Source organism: Sturnus vulgaris, chromosome 3, assembly GCF_052056855.1.
Source record: "Sturnus vulgaris isolate bStuVul1 chromosome 3, bStuVul1.hap1, whole genome shotgun sequence".
In the NCBI taxonomy this organism is placed as follows: domain Eukaryota; kingdom Metazoa; phylum Chordata; class Aves; order Passeriformes; family Sturnidae; genus Sturnus; species Sturnus vulgaris.
Window position 1 is genome coordinate 21,208,264 of NC_142245.1, and position 17,517 is coordinate 21,225,780.

Here is a 17,517-nt window from a genome sequence, read left to right on the forward strand (position 1 = left end):
TTTTTTTTTTTTTTTTTCCACATGCATAGTAAATGTCTCTTAATTTCTCTACCCGGCTTTCTCTGTGGCTGTTTGTTGGCTGCTGACTGCACAGGTCATCACTGCAGCTGGGCACTAAATTTGGAGATGCTGAACAATACCTGAAGCTTCCAGTAAGCTGTAGTTGAAGCCCTTCGACCTGGGTTCTGCCTTTTAAACTCAGTTTGAGGGCTCACAGGCTGCTTTTGACACCACGTTGTACCTAATAAATGTCCAGGTTCAGGGTGTTCAGTAATACAAATTTTGAAGGTGACTCACAGAGTCTCTCAACCACCAAATGTAAGAATTTAAGAAAACTCCTTTTCAGCATACTTAAACAAGACCGATGCCCTCTTAGCCACAAAATACTTAACACATTTTGGATAGAAAACTCTTCAAAGTTCTGTACCACTAAATTCGGTTGTTGTAGGAACATTTCTTCCTACTCTATTTTAGTGTGTCAAGGAATAGTTCCCTTCTTGACAAATATTCCCAGGCAAGTTTTTGAAGTTCTGCTAGACAGCTGAGGAAAAGAAAGGGTCAGGGTGTGGATCTTGAAGCTGACTTTTTTCTCAGGGAATGGGTCTGTCAGCAGACTACAGACAAATCAAGAACCTGCCTTTCCAAGATGTTGTAAAAATAAACTTATAAGGGATTTTTATAGTTTGAGAACTGGAAAGATAAACAAATAGCTACTCCAACCTTCCTTTCCTCATTTTCCCTTCAAAGAGTAGGACAGTTGCTGTTCTGCAGTGACAAGGCGAGATAAAACTCAAGTGACTTGAGAGATCCCCTGAGCTCCAAGTTGCAAAGGGTTGAGGTTAAGCTTGAGGTTTGCCTGCTCAGCTCTTTTTTCCTTTTTTTTTTTTTATTGGGTCTTAAACCTTTCCCACACTAAATAAACACCCTTTTACAGGCTTTTTTTCCCCTCACAAATAGCAAGTTTTGTAACTTTATATGAAGAAGTCTAGTTGCTGATTCAAACTAAATGCTCCTTCGTTACTACCAGTCCTTCTGCCCCTGAGGACCATGGTTCACACTGGTGGTTGCCCAGCCCTGCTGGGCCTGCACTGGAGCTTCAGGTCCAATTTGGTTTGGAATTCCTGTCCTGCATGTGGTTTTGATCACTTGGAATACTACACCCATTGATCCTGTGGCATGAAGCACATCATCCAAGTGCTATGCACCTACCCCGTTGCTCTGCCTGCGTGGCCAAACGAGTGTGACTGTAACATGGTCAGGTGTATTCAGTAATTGTCAGGTGTATTCATGCTCTCTGTAATTCAGTTAGCACAGGTCATGGCAAGAATGCAGAGATCCTTTGGGGGCCACGACTGCAGCAGCATGCCAGGTCCCCAGAGGGCTTTGTGCAGTTCATGTCTCTGCTGCCATGAACTCGCAGCCACTGTTTTCTTTTTTACTGCTTTGTTACCACGCCATCGTTTGGCTGCCAAGACAGAGCATCCAGTCCAGCTTAACCAGGAGTCTCTTCCTTTTAACTCCCTCAGAACCCTATCATTTATTATCTTGTCTTTTTCTTGCTTTTCTACTTGCAAGTATCTCATCACAAGAAATTACCAGCAAAATTTCTCTGGTGCTTGTCGCTTCCAATTTCATCACCGAGACGCAACATGTACCATTTACAATAACAACTCCTATCACTGGTGTGATGGCAGAGCTACCCATTTGGTGTGACACATGCAAAGAGAGAGCAGTGCAAGAGGCAAGCAGCTTGTGTTCTAATAGATAACAAAACTTTGGACATGCATCCTTCTTGGCAGTGGTCTCCAAAACTGTGATCTGTTGAGATTTTAATTTTGAGGGCTATCCAGATCATGTCACTTAAATTTATTTTCTTTTCTGCCTAGCTCATCAGCTGCAAGATGTTCTTTTTTTCATATCTTCATTCTGGACAAGTTAAAATCAAACGAAGTCTTTCTGAGAGGAATACTTTATCACAATTTTATTATCCTTTCTTTCTTGGTGTGTTGCTATGCCAAGTGTCACATTTTATCGAGGTGGGTGGGTTATATGCTTGCAAGATCAGCTACAGAAAATATATCTTTCTTTTGATTTGGGCCTTTCTCTAGAAGGTAATCAAGTGAATCTGTCTAGAAATCAACACAAAGCATCTTCCATATGGTTACCTATTGCATTATTCTATAGTAGTCTGTTTGCTTTCCTTTAAGCCACTTTAAATAAGTGATTCTTTTATCTTTATTAATGGGGCTACAAATACATCATATATTTATGTCACATTTTACTTTTTACTATTTCTCTCCTTTTCAAAACACTCTGTAAGAATTTCGTACTTTATACATGTGTTCTTGTAGTGTATAGCATTGTGCTACTAAGAAAGAAATATTGTTAATATCTGTATAAAGTCTAGAGAAGAGCAGAGGCAAATTGTAAAACAGTTTACAGAACTGAGTCTTGCCTGAATCATTCAGAAATAGTTTCATGGAGAATCAGTGATTTGGAATATTTCTGTGGTCTTTGCTTGTCCACTATATAAAATGATTCCTGCTGACCTTAGTGGATTTTAAAAAAGGTTCCTGGAGTAGGAGAATGGAAACAAGAATAAGATCCATGATCAATAAAATTTCAGGAGACCATGTGTAATTATTTCTTAACCATTTCTTGAAGGTTTCTTTCTGACAATCATAAATGGGACAAATTTATTAAATTAATTTAGTTTTTTCAATTTCTGATAGTGACTGATAGTATAATGATCTATTATTTGAATTTCCTCCTGGAGCAAGTTCTTCAGCTGATACCTTTATTCATATATAGAACATTATTTTTAATCACATGAATATATTTTTGTCAAAGTCGACTTTGTGTCTGAAGTTTTTTACGGGTAGCTCATTACAAATGCTTAATATTCAACATTTCTTTGTAATGGAACATGTAAAACACGTGATGCTTAATACTGAGTTGTTAACCATAAACATTCCTACTGATGTAACCACTCCAACTGATTCTTAAGCCTACGATGACAAAGCTTAGTAATTTTTATACACGTGCACTGATAAAACTTGCTTTGCTTTAATATTTCTATATTGCAGTGTTTTCTACCAGAAAATGAAGTACTTTTGAAAAAGCGAGTTCTATGTAATTAGAATGCAGTTCAAGTGAATCAACTTCAGGAAAAAAAAGCTCATGCACTAGGTTGTCTTTCCATAAATAACTTTTCTTTACAGAAAATATGAGATTAGGGTGAATTGGATCAAAATTACTCAAAAATGGATTAAAATTTCTTGAGTAGATTTCCAGTGTGAAAAAAGACTGAAACAACTGGTAGTTAAAGAAGGTTCTGCTAATAAGAAGTATTACGTCTGAGCAGCTCTCTGGAGAAGTTCTCCACTGCTCTCCACTGAGCAGTAATGTTCACTTCATTTTGTATCTTTAAACAGGCTGGAAAAAAGGTATCAGTGTTACCCAGCTGCGATGCAAATAAATATTCATAACAATGGCACATGCATAGCTAATTGAACAGTTTTTGTTAATATTATACTAGATATTCATGGACATGTGCCTTTTTCTATAATGAAAATACCGCCTAAGGCTAGCTTTGTTTTTCTTGTCAAGAACAATTTATGTGCTTCCATTTAAATGAATATAAACTTCTATTCTCATGACAAAATAATTCACCATTAATTTGGGCAAAGAATTTCTTTATTCCCTTTGTGGTGCATTTTATTGGAAGAGAAAAACCTAAGTGTATCTCAGGAAATTTCTCTATGCATTCTGTCTAATTTCTGTAATAACTGGTGTGAATATGAAGGGATTTCAGTGATTACTTGCTAAGTAAATATGGGATATGGTCATATATTTGATTTAAAATTAATCTGAAAAGAATTTTCTTGAAGTAAATTATTCCTTCACAAATGTTTTCATTGTTTTACACATACAATTTAGGAATATAAACATTAAAAACACTGCTCTTCCCTTTTTATTATTTCCTTTTCCTATTTTGGTTTCTCTTCTATTATTTATAGCTGGGGTTCTAACATACTTCTGAGGTATGTTTTGGAAGACTAGTAGAGTTAGAGCAGATCTCACAAATGTGACTGAAAAACACAGCTGCTCAGAAAGGTCTGAGTATTTTTTGCTCCCCTCAGCTGTGTAACAAAGTCTGTATCCCTTCTTTCACAGGACTCTTATTTTCTCATCTTATTAACTGTTTACGCGATCTGCTCATTTAAATTTCAGTGATGTTGCTTAAAGGAAACAAATGGTGCTGCACTCTGATTTAACTAATGAATTAATTCTCTTCAGATGGCAAATTAAGGTTCCCTAGTAAATAGAATATAACTATTTCTATTGGGAGAGTGAACCTCAGGCTACTCTGCTGTCTGTGCCAGCCAGGTTATTGGCTATATTATGATTTTTTCACCAAGTGCTTAAAGTACAATTCTTGGCAATGTGCTTTTAATCAAGTGTGGATTCTCACTATGGAGTTCAAGCAGCTAAAGAGGGGAAAAGGGAAATGTGGAAAAAGCAAGCAAAGACTGACTGTTAACGAAGATGATGAATCGAAGGCAATCCAGGCAGGAAGTTCCTGACTTACTTTAAAATTACTTTTCAGTGTTATAAATTAGTACTTCTTAAGAAGTACCACATATTTGGCTTTCAGGAGCGATAAGCTACACTGGCATAGTGGTTTTATAGGCAATTATAATGCAAGGCATTATATATTCTCATAATGCAGACCTGCAGTGACTCCTTGGCATGTTCTCTTTTTGGATTTGGGAGCCTATTTCCAGCCAGGAGATATTAGTCAATGTTTCCATCACAGACATCTCATTCTGGGTGAGGGAGGCAACATTTCCTTTGCAGTGTGTAGCCTTACCTCACGCTGGATTTCAGATGGTGTCTCAGAGTAAACAAGCTGCCTTCATTCTTCTGCTCCTGACATCATTTAGACCAGTCAGACATTAATTAACCTGGAAGGCTAGAGAGGAAGAGATTTTCCCATTAGGAAGGGGCAATCTAATGTGATTGGTATGGCCCATGGCTTGTGCTGCCTTTAAGTTCAGAGGAGCTATTTTAGATTAAACATATGTTGCGTCCTGACAACCTGCACAGTCTGCAAACATCTGAGTGCACAGAATATAAGCACAATGCTGAGTTTAAGAGAAGGCAAATCATGAGCCCAAATGGGGCGTATTTTGGCATGCCAGATCTTTTGAAAAGCTCTCTGATCTCTGGACAAAAAGGATTGGCTTATTTGTGGCCTGCTATTTTTCTTAGAAAAACAATACATTAAAAAAAAACAAACAAGCCACCCTGCATGGAAAGGTGTTCTCTCTGAACAGCACATTAACTTGGTAACAACTTCTGATTTGCTTAATTTAAGAAAAGGACATTTAAATTTGACTTAGTAGTTGTCTCTTGTTAACAAGTTTTCAAACCATATGACCACAATTGTCCGAGAATTTTTTTTCCAGCTAAGAGCTATTGTGGATGCCAAGAGTGGATTTTTAAATAATTCTTAAAGACGGTTTTGCGCCCACAAAGGAGTAGTACATCTTGAAAAAAACAGAGTCTTAAAATATTATAAGGTTAGGTGTCTTTCCTTTTGTTTCTTCTTCTTTTTTTTATCTTTTTAAGTGAATCAGTGTAGCAGAACTTCCCAACTAGCCTCAAAACAGAGAAGATTCTCTGAATGCTGATGCTGCTGCTTTGCAAAGGGAGCTATGAGCTACAATGAATTGTGGGTGACCCATTCTCATGTTTCAGTTCCTTTCCTCTTCTTGTTCATACGCTGCTCTGACAGTGTCTCTAATCCTGAGAATGACTTCTGACTTTCTCCCTTTTCCCTTGCACCCCCACCCACCCAAACTTTGCTGTCACATCCAGGTTTTCCGCTTTCTTTTTTTTTTTTTTTTTCATAGAAAAATACATTCTTTCCTGGTTTATGAGAACCAGCATGGGAGGGGTGGAATATGCCAGGAGTTGTCCATAGCAGCACAAAGCACCACTGGCACCTCTGGCCAGCTCCAGTCTGGAGCAGCCCAGGCCAACAGCAAACAGGACCTGTCTCAAGGCCAGCCTTTCCTCCCCAGAACAGTAATCTGTGAGCAGGTGCAGGTTTTTATGATAGTATAGAACAGTGCCACCTGGTGATTTTTCCATCACCAATGAGACTTTTAGAGTGTTCTTGGCCAACTTCAACTGTTCCCTGTTGGTGGGAATTTGCATTTAGTGGAAGGATTTCCACTGCTGCAGGACGCTTTTGGAAGTACTGGCTCATTTGTTTTCCATACATTGTAAACATTATCCCTCCTCCTACTCTTACCCAGTCTTGCTTTTTTGCATCATTTAGCTTCCAGTCTAGCAAGTGGTATCAGTGGACAGGGCTAATTGTATTTGATGGATAGTTAACAAACAAAGGGAGAAATGGGCTGATTCAGTTTCTTCAAGGCCAGATCATGCCTTGAAGATCTCCAGGAAGAGAAAATGCTGGGTAAATAATGTTGGGTACTGCTAAGAAGAATTAACTCTGTAAACCTCTGAGTCAGATTTCATGGCATTTCTTTGCTTATGCATGTTAAGAAGTAAACCTGTGAATATTCCACAAGAATTTCCACCTTTTCAGACCAAGAGGCAAATGTATACTTCTTCCAAATCAATGGCCATGTATTTCAATTCAAGTTGCTGAACCTGTCCAGGTTGTCTAAAACAATAAAGATCTTTTTCCATATATAAATAATAAAAACATGTTCATGTAATTTAATATAAAGCAAAGGGCTTATCATTAAATCCTTGTAAGATGTTGCTACATATTGTTTCTTGTCTACACCGTTCCTGTAAAAGCTATTTAAATACTGCTTCGGAGAGAAACTGTATTTGGCAGAGAAGCCTTTTACCATCAGCAAACAGAAATGTATTTTTGTGTAATGTATCAGGAAAATGTTTTGTGTACAGCAAATGCAGGAAAGTCTCATATAACTCATTGAACAGGGTAAAAAGCTGAATCACTGTGCACTGCTGCGTCCTTTACTAAAAAGAAGTGTTGTCATCAGTACTTAACCTTGCATGCAGTTGAGAACTGAACTTGATTCTTCCTGTCTCACAGTCAAGCATATTGCAAGAAATAGATCTGCAAACAGATGATGTTCCTTTCATTACAGTGCACTTTGTAATGAACTAATGCACTACAATGGATGACTTCAGTTTTATTTATTGTGTGATTCCATGCAGTAACAAAACTTTCAGAATCCCTGTCCATCAGACATGCAAAATTTGAAGTAGGAATCTTATGAAGATGTATTTTTGTTGTAATTTTAATATTAGTGTTATTAATGTAGAGGGAGGGTTAATTTGTTGACAGGAAAAGCAATATTGATGAATGTAGAGATCACGTCTGGAAAGACATATCTATTTTCCTCCAATGCTGGCCTCGGGAGCAGCTTTAGATCACACCTCATCTTTTCACAATCTTTTTTTTCATCTGATAAACGGGAACAGGGAGGCCAGACTCCTTCAGCAATGGGCCTGGAGACTTACTGATGAGAGTGTTATTTTTGCTTCAGTTAATTTAGCAAAGTAAAAAACATTGGACCATATCATTGATATTTTCCTCTCTTCTGCAAGGCTGCAAATAGTTGCAGAAAGTGACAAACAGGAGTAGTTCTGTGACTACTGCTTTATAAAACTCCTGATCCACCTATTTGGAGGTGTTTCATGGAGATTTGTTTGTTCATGGCCTTCACATGTCCTTAAGAAAAGAAAAATTGTTTCTTTGCAACAACAACCTGAATGAGAGGATCAAGTGCAGTGTCAGCAGGTTTGTAACACCCAGCTGGATGGGAGGGTTGTTCTGTTGAAGGGCAGGAAAGCTCTGCAGAGGGATCTGGATCAATGGACCAAGGCCAGTTTTATGAGGTTCAGTAAGGTCAAGTGCCAGGTCCTGGCCTTGGGTCACACCAACCCTTTGCAAAGCTTCAGGCTGGGGCAGAGAAAGGGCTGGAAAAGGACCTGGGGGTGCTGGCTGAATGAGCCAGGGTGTGCCCAGGTGGCCAAGAAGGCCAGTGGCATCCTGGCCTGCAATAGTGTGGCTAGCAGGACCAGGGGAGGGATTGTCCCCCTGTACTGGGCTCTGGTGAGGCCACACCTCAGATCCTGTGTTCAGTTTTGGGCCCCTCACTGCAAGGAAGATATTGAGGGGCTGGAGAGAATCCAGAGAAGGACAGCAGAGCTGGTGAAGGGTCTGCAGAGTCAGTCATGTGAGGAGCTAGAGTTGTGTAGTCTGGAGAAAAGGAAGCTTGGGGGAGATTTTCTTGTCCTCTACAGCTGCCTGAAAGGAGAGGGTCGTGTGAAAGGTCAGTTCTACTCCCAGGTAACAAGTGATGGGAGAAGAGGGAATGGCCTCAAGTTGTGTAAGAGAGGTTTAGATTGGATATAACAATTATTCACTGAAAAGGTACTTCAGCCATTGGAACAGGCTGCCCAGGGGAGTGGTGGAATCACTATCCCTGAAGTGTTAAAAAAAAAAAAAAAAGGTTCATGTGGTGCCTGGGGATCTGGTTTAATGGTGAACATGGAGTTGCTGGGTTAATGGTTGGAGTCAATGATCTTGGAGGTCTTTTTGGACTGTAATGATTCTATGATCTTAGAAAAATAGTGAAAACTCAGTGCTTTGCTTGTTTATTTGGTAACACTGCAAATGGAGTAACAGCTGAAGTCCAGTTCACCACCTCAGACTGCATTAAAAGTGCTACACCATCACACCATTTAATGATGTCTTTTATGGCCACAATAAGATATTTAAAATGAGAGACTTAAACTTTCACGTTTCTTAATTAAAGAGATTTTCTAAACTAGTTGTAACCTGCATTTGGCCTTATGATGCCTCCCAGAATAACAATGATCTACCAGTTAATGTGTAAGGGCTCACGACTGATTGTTGCTTCTCTTCTTCTGCATATTAAGTAGTGTTCATTAATTAATATTCAGCTTGCTTGCCTCTTGCACACAGGACATCATCTTTGCACTAGGTTCCCAGTAGACAAAAGAATAATTGTAGTTTAAATGCAAAGCTTTAGAGATCCCTTTGAGTGGGGTGTTAAGATTACAAACATGAAAAAGAGTTCAGGGGCTAAAGAAATTTCAGATATTTTTAGTACGTAACAAAAATGTGGGCCTAACTGGTTTGATTTGGAAAGTCAAGCTACCTGCTATCTATGTGATTGTCCTAAATATATTCTCTAAAGAAACTGCAACCAACTGGTTGAAATTTATACATCAGGTAAATCTGTCCATCTACATTCCCACTGTTTTTTTTTTTTTCCAGAAAACATTATCTTTTTAAAATTGGTTTTGAAAAAGAGATCTTATTTTATTTTTTCACTTACTTGATATGCACTTGTATATAAGACCTAATTTATCTGGCTTCCAGTTTGCACAAATGAGATCTAAGTTTCCAAGTCAAATCTGTTTCTTGTTGTGCTGAAGAATAAAATGCTGTACACAATCACTTTTGTGGCTTTCCATTAATTGCTTTGCCAAGACTATCAGATGGCAAAAGCTGTTTAGTTTGACAACTCTGCAGAAATTCTGAAAAACAAAAACGCAGCAGCTCATCCTCTCCCCTCTGATAGTTAATATTGAGTGCAAGCATGTTTTATTTTGGAAACATTGATTCTACAGTAATTTTGTTTATTTAATTAATGTTATTAATTTCTACAGAAATTACAATATTAACCTACTTCCATACTGAAAACAAAAGTTATAAATAGATCTGATTTGTGTGTGTGTAAGAAACTAACCCACAAAACACACGCTGCATTCAAACATCCTCAAACTACTAGGGAATTTACAACCACATTTATGCACTGTGGTCTGACCCCATTTTCAGTCACTTATAAAAGCAAATAAAAATACATACATTATGAAATTTGCCCCACCAGAAGCTTAAAGTTAATTTATCACTATAGTCACAAAGGAGATCTGTTTTGCAGCTGCATGTTATTTTCCTTATTTTTATAGTACCTCCCTCTCATGGGACCAGGAATCTTTTTTGTTTTGCATCTGCTCACTTTTTTTCTCTTCTTTTTTTTTTCCCCACTTTTTTTTAAACAATAAGTCTCCCTTTGGGACATGTCACTTGAAGCTTGTGTTTGTCATGCTCCTAGTGCAGGGAAAAAACACACACTAAATTCAATCTTTAAATTAAGCTGTAACCAAGCTTGTATATTCATTAGAGGAGAAAAATTCTCTTCTGAGAAGTTCAAATTGTTTATTGATTTTCATTTCTGTGTTCAAGTGAAGCTTGAGTAAGTCTGTCTCACTGCAGTCCCTCTGGGGCAACACTGCCAACAAGTGCATCACATTTCAACCCAAGTGAGCAGTTAGCAACAAAAATCTGAGAATTCTTTTAAAACAATATTAATAAATAGTTGGAGGGTGAGATTTCCAGTTCAGTATAGCTGATTCTTTTGCAAAAGGAATAACAGACTTGAATTGCAGGCAGTAAATGACATTCCTCTGGAAATTGCTTAAACTTAAAAATCAGATGAGTGGCAAGTGCAATTAATGCTGTGCTGTTTGGGATGTAGGAGGAGGGGGGAAAATAAGAGGAGGGGGCAGCTCTGCTACACCTTTCTTAAAATCGTGTAATGTCATATTGACAGTTTTGTCCAGCTGTAATCACCTTGTGAATGTCTCAGCAAGGAGAAAAACACACGTAGGAGTAGTTACCAACACTTGATATCTCTCTTTTCAGTCTCTTCTTAAGAGCACGTTTCAGCAAACAAACAGCTTAGGAAAGCATGGAAGTACTGCTTACACAAACACAGAGCCTGCCTTGGAGCTGGGTGCACTGAGCAGCTGAGCTTAGTTTTTATGGTACTGATATCTCCTACAAACCATTTAAATATCACACTGTCTAGTAAAAAGTAGGCTGAGCTACTTCTCCCCAGTCTTTCAGTGTTAATTTCAATTAAAAAACATCTAATAAAATGAATTTCAATTTATTAAAACTGTCTGGTTTTCAGCAGGATTTAATTTTTTTTACCCCTTTCCAAGTTCCTATGTGGATAAGAAGAGCTTTTTTAAGAAACATAACATGTTTGTATCATCTGCTTTTGTCACTGGTTAGGAACAGTTTGTGTCAGCAATGTGCAGTAAGACCATGAAAGTTAATTCCAGCTTCTCTTCAAGAAGTTAAGCAAGGAAGCAGCATTTTGTGACAGAGAAACATTAATTCAAGTACAGAGAGGATCCCTTTACTTTCTCTGACTAGTCTTAGGCCAAAACTGAAAATATTCCTGTGAGACATTACCAGCTATGGCCTTTAATAATCCAGATATCACTAGAGGATGTAAAAAATAAATTTTAAAGGTGGGAAATAAGAATATTCTGGCTACCTCTTCTGCTGTTTTGTATTTTGTGCAGGAGAGAAGGGAAATAATGGCTGAAGTTTCTTTTTGGGTAAGATTTGTAGGGATCAGTGGGCATTTGATTCTTCAGTCTTGTGGACAGGCACTCTCAGCCACTGGTACCATAGCAAATGGGTCGGCTCAGAGGAAATTATGAGATTGCATTTCAAAATATCGATGGTGTGTTCAAACTGTCATAATTTCAAAGCATTCTGCAGGGTTTTTTTTGTCCTGAAATATCCATGTTGCATGTAGAATGTGAGGGTTTGAAATATTCATTTCAAATTGCTGTTGATTAAAATATAATGGTTAGGTCATCTATTTCTGAAAGGTCTATTTTGGACAAGTTTTATTCAAGAAAAATTAAGTGGATTCTAAAACTTGCTCTGAAGATTAATTCTTTTGCTTTAAGAGGTGGACTCTGAAAATGCTTGAGTGATGACTTTTAATTACTAAATTATTTTTTCAGCCAAATTCTTTAGGCATTTTCAAACCCCTCAGCTCACCCCTCTTAATGTGTAGGCCAGAAGAAAAAGTAGTTGAGGTGTTAGTATTGAAAAACTGCTAAAGGCCCCATTCCCATGAACACAGTCTCCGAGAAGGAGATTGACTGCTTTCCATTATCCCACTCCTCCCTTCTGCCTCAGCAGACAGATTTTGGCTGCCCAGTGACTTCAGGTTCCATCTAGGTCCAACAATCTGTCTTTTGTTTCTTACTCATCCCATGTTCCATCATTCTTTTGCATGGCTCTTGTCATGGATTAAGGTGAGGAAAAACCATGTGGACATCCCTGCTCTCATGTGTCTGGTGGTGCAACAGCTGCTGATGGCTGTGCTGGAGCTTCTCTCCCTTCCATCTTTGGAGCTGTCCCACTGCATAAATACATCACAGAATCTAGATATGTGTGCACAGAGATGTTTCTTGGGACAGACTGTTGAAAATGTGTCTCCTACTTAAGTATTTGTTGGAATATTTGTTATAAGAAAGAGTTGCACATGCATGAGAGATCAGCTGGGCTAATAGTTTGATGGTTATGACTTCCAACCAGTTCAACAAAGGGACCTCAGCTCGGCCTTGCACATTCCAGAAAATACTCCTAGCTGTGGGCAGCTCTGATATAGCAAAGCTACAGGCAAAGGAGCTGAAGGGGGGAAAAGAGATGTTCAATCCCTAGTCAGCCATTTGGGAACTTTAAAATTTTTCTAGGTAAAATGTCAGCCATAAGGTTTATAGGTCACCATAAACACTTCTGATAGCATCAGCATCTCAGTTTCCAGCTCAAAACAGACAAGATTTTGCTGGGGAATTTCCAGAATAGTGTTATTTAGTGTCACAGTGACAGACTGATCAAATGAATCTGCAGATCCAAAAGTGAAGGAAAGCTAGAATTCAGATGAGACTTTGTGTATGTCTTCTATCTAGCAGGCAAAATAAAAAGTGTCACAGAGAAACTGATTATTGCTAAATCTCATTGGCTTACCTTCATTTCTTATGATTTATTAGGCTCTATATGTCTTTGCTCCTTTACAATTCTCCTTTTATTTTCTCACATATTCTAGACCCTTCTGGTCTGTTGCTGGATCTTTGTGTTGATTTGCTATAATGTTGACAGAATGTTATATAAACAAAGACTCCAATGACACACAAAAAATGTTCTAGGCATTTTGGACTCTCTTGGTTAGCTGCATACCAGAATTAGTCTGCCAAGCTGGCATAGACCCGAAGGGAAATTTAGAACTTCCAGAAATGGCAGGGTGGTTTGAAAGGTGAATGACCTGTTCAAAGGGGTTAATTCAATGTGGGAGGTAGTATAACCTCCCACCTCTTTGAGGGATTGATTCAGCCACACATAGAGAGTGTCAAATTGTTTTCCTTTATATAAATGAAAACGTTTAGAGAAGAAGATGCTTTTTTTCCTCCCTGAGCCCTCCAGATAAAAAACTAACTCTATCCACTTTGAGCAATGGTTAGGTCCCTCCAGACCATCACACTCTGAGGTGGAGCTTGGTGAAAGCACTGTCCTTCTCACAGGCTTCAGTCTCCTGTTCTTCCCTTAACAGCAGCCTGCTGCCATTAACTGGGTGCTTCCAAACACCTCTGAAGTCCTACAGCATCTGGTCCTTGGGCCACATGCCATAAATGCTAATTTGTGCTGGAGAGAGCCCCAAAGCCAATTATTACTGCTTAAGGACAGATTTTTTTTTTTCCCACCCTCTGCCAGTGCCATTTCTTCCTTATGCTCTGCCCTTTGGCCACAGAGGACTAAATCACTCTGAGTAACCTAGATGTGCAAAACAGCTGAAGCTTCACCCTGTAGCTCTTCATTATGAGCCACCTATCCAACTAGCTGTATGACCAGTGGCCAAGATACAGGGCATCTGGCATTTTCTGTTGAATTGCTTGTTAAAAAAAAAAAAAAAAACTATGTCTGGTTTCATTTTGCCCTGGTGTTGATGATTTTCATTTATTTATTTAGTATAACTTGAAGTTTGTAGTCTGTGTTGAAACATTTGCCATGAATGTGTCTTCTCCAGGATAGTGATCATTACTTTCATGAGGCCTTATCGAAGGGCAGGGAACAAAAATCATTAAGGAGGATTCTGCTAAAAAGCCTTCTCTGTATTTCAGTAAATTGTTTCCAGATCCTATTTCTGTTTCTATTTCACAGAACATTAGCTCAGTTCTCTTTTTTATCAGCTATGATTTTTGTTTTTAAGCTTTTCCCATGTATATGATTTTTGTGGGGTTCTGGAGGGAAAGCAATTTTTATTCTCTCAGAATATTTAATTACTTATCCAAAGCTTATTTTTCTTTAAATGTATTGTCAGCTGTCCTAGGAAAGTGTCATGCTTATTTTTACCCATCCTCCTCATCAGCCTTGAATGTGTATATGATGGTGATACTACCAAGGCACAATTTTTCCGTGGTGTAAAACACTGCACAATTCCCCATCTGCTGTCTCATGTGTGAGGGCTTACTTGTCATCAAAGAGATCCAAAAATCAGTTTTTATAAGAGTCTGCCAGCCAAAAATGAATTCCACTGCACTCTGAAAACTCTTGGGTCTTTTACTAGCTGATTTCCATGAAGGTTCCCTGAATTACACCCTGAGAGGGGACAGGAATCAGTGTGTAATATCTTTAGTATTAAGGAAGATACTGAATATATATAGTTCCATCTATCCAAATTTTGCCAGTCAACTGTCTCAGAAGGAACTTGAGAAAAAAAATTCTCAGAATTAAAATCACTTTAGATTAGGTGAAGCAGGCAAGGACATAAATTTTAAGTTTTTGTTTCACAAGAAAGCCTGTTTAGTTGCCTGGTGTCAGAGGCTTCTAATTACTCTGGATCTAAGTTTTTCCCTCTTCCAATCAGTCCATAGGTTCTGCCTTCGATTAGTACAAAATTCTGTCATGTGTTTTTACAGTGAGCATGTTAATCTGAATACTGACCTTCACAGCCTTGTCCCTGGCTATGCTCAAAGCTGACTTTGTGGGAAGCATTGTCATCGCCCGTGTCAAAAACCTTCAATAATTAAAGTTACTATCACATATGTACATTTTTTCCTTTTCTTGTAATAAAAGAAGTCTCCTCTAGAGCAAACAAAGAGAAAAAAAATTAATTGATCTGACACTTGAGCTGAGAAGACATACTTTAAGGAATACTGCTTAAAGGACAAGGAAGTTTGGAGTCTCAAATAATTAAAATGAGAATTTGGCCAAGCAAATAAAGGCATTTTCTTTCAATATACTACTTCATGTAGACTTGCAAAGTCTTTCTAAATGTCTTTTAATGCTGGACTTTATTTCTGAACTTTAGAAAGGCCACACTATTAAACTCAGAGTACATTTTTCTGTTAGAAAAGCAACAAAAATAAAATTACAGCTATGCGATTTTACCCAGTATGTGTAAGGTACAAAGAATTTTATTTTCACTCGCCTGCACACCCTTGCTCTGTTTTCTGTAAGCCTTCAGTAGGTTTGGATGCTATACAGGGAACTTATTTGCATCTTCAGAGTTAGATGGCCAGTTACCAATACTTACAGCTCTTCTATAGAAGCAATCATGACATTGCCTAAGGAAATTTTATGAACATGGGAGAATACATTCTAATAAATCAATAAACACTTTAGAAAATGCAGGTCAAGGAGTGGAAAAAAGAGGGGGCAGGGTGAGGGACAGAAACAAAATCACCCTCTGCTTTGGCAATGGATTGATAATTAATTAAAGAATTAAGCCCTTGCTATTGAAGTGTTTGGATGTTCTTTTTGAACCCTTTATGATAGCAATTATCTTTCTCCAAATGCAGGCCCTAAGATTCAGAATTTGAGATATCTGGCGTCTATTTACCAGTCGTGTTGTTTTATCAATCATTCTTATGTAGAAAATATTCATATTCTTATTTCATATATTTGAAGTCCTTCATGTCCAACTATCAGTAGATGATATGTCAAGGCCCCCAAAACTTTTTATAAAGGCAGAATAAGTCAACAGTATTTTACTACCTTTCTTAATCTAGACTTGTAAATTTTTTAATACTATAAACTCCCTTTAAACAAATTCAGTTTCTTTGTCATTAAGAAGCTAAAGATTTTAACAAAGTATCTATCATAGCATGTCTTTATCTTTGCCCACAAGTTCCTTTGCAAGCAATGAAGAAGCCTTAGTTATATAACAAGAGTGAACATTGTCTTTGATTTATATAAATAAATGAAAGAAGGCAGACATTTGAATCAAAATCACTCCATCAGTTTGTGGTGTTCCCATAAAAGGAAGAGCGGAGAAGAAAAACATTTATAGGAAGGGAAGTTTTCTCCCCATGTAATGGCCACAATAAATTTGTGTGGTAAAGAAAAATAAATGTGAGGAGAAGACATGCTCACCTGATGTTGAAGGAAAGCCTGTTCATGCTTAATTCATTGGAGAAATTGTTCAAGAGCTGCTCATCCATGTTAGAAATTATTACCCCTGTAATCCTGCCAAGGACAGTGAGACCTATTGTAGTTGACTGAATAAGTACTGGTCGTTCAAGTTAAAGTGTCACAGAGGCAGCTGTAATTTATACACCCAATTTTTTTGACACATCCAAAACACCTTTTTTTTAAGAAACAGGCCAGAATCTTGGACAAGATAAAATGGTACAGCTAATTAAAGAAAATTGCTCCATTCCAGGTTTTCTGAGCTGTGTCTCTTGTCCACAATGCACCACTTTGCCAGTTTGCACAAGTTGGTCACTTTTACCTTTGCCTGAGATGTCATGTGCTTCTATTTGTCAGTTGTAACAATCATGGCAGAGATTTGTTTAATTTTTATAAAGACTGGATTTAAAAAGTGCTAGTCTAAACTTCCACGAAAAGCTGAAATGCGTAAGAGGGTCACCAAGGGCAGGACAGAGACCTCAGTGTGCACAGGATTTATTGTGATTAGATGAGCTTTATGCCAATCACCATTGTTACCAGGAATTGTATTGCAGGGCAGGAACCAACTCAGAAAGGAGATTGACCATATGGACATAAACCTAATGCGTTTGTATTTTAATAAACAGGACGGGCTGACGTAAAAACAGACGTGATAAACTGTCTAATGGCGGTTCACTGGTTTGTAGGTCCCAGAAAAAAAAGAGGAGTCATAGAAAATGCATGTTGGGGTGCAGAGGAGAGGGTTCTGGCTGAGGGGGCACCAAGCCAAAGCCCAGCATGTCAGGTCCATATCAGCCCATTCACATGAGCTGTGAGGGCGGGCTGTGCCCAGTTATGATGGGTCTCAGGACTGTGGGCAGGGTGTGAGAGACTTTGCTTTTGCCTGCTCTCTACACGAAGGCTGTCTCTGACCATCTGATCCTAGTTAGTCCTGGTCCTGAGACCCATCAGATTGAGAAAACAGCACCTGAGTCTTTTTGCTACTCACCTCTGTACTCTGGGTGCCAGCACCTAAACCGGTATTATCAATTATCTGCACTGTAACAGCAGTGACAGTTTAAATTATCCCTGTTCCCAACTGCTTTCCCCCTTGCCAAAAAGCCTCTCTGTCTCGCTATCCAAGTGGGGTTTAGGCTCACGTGGTAAACCGGGTCAAGAAAAAGAAATGTTTTCCAAAAAATGCCTTTTAATTT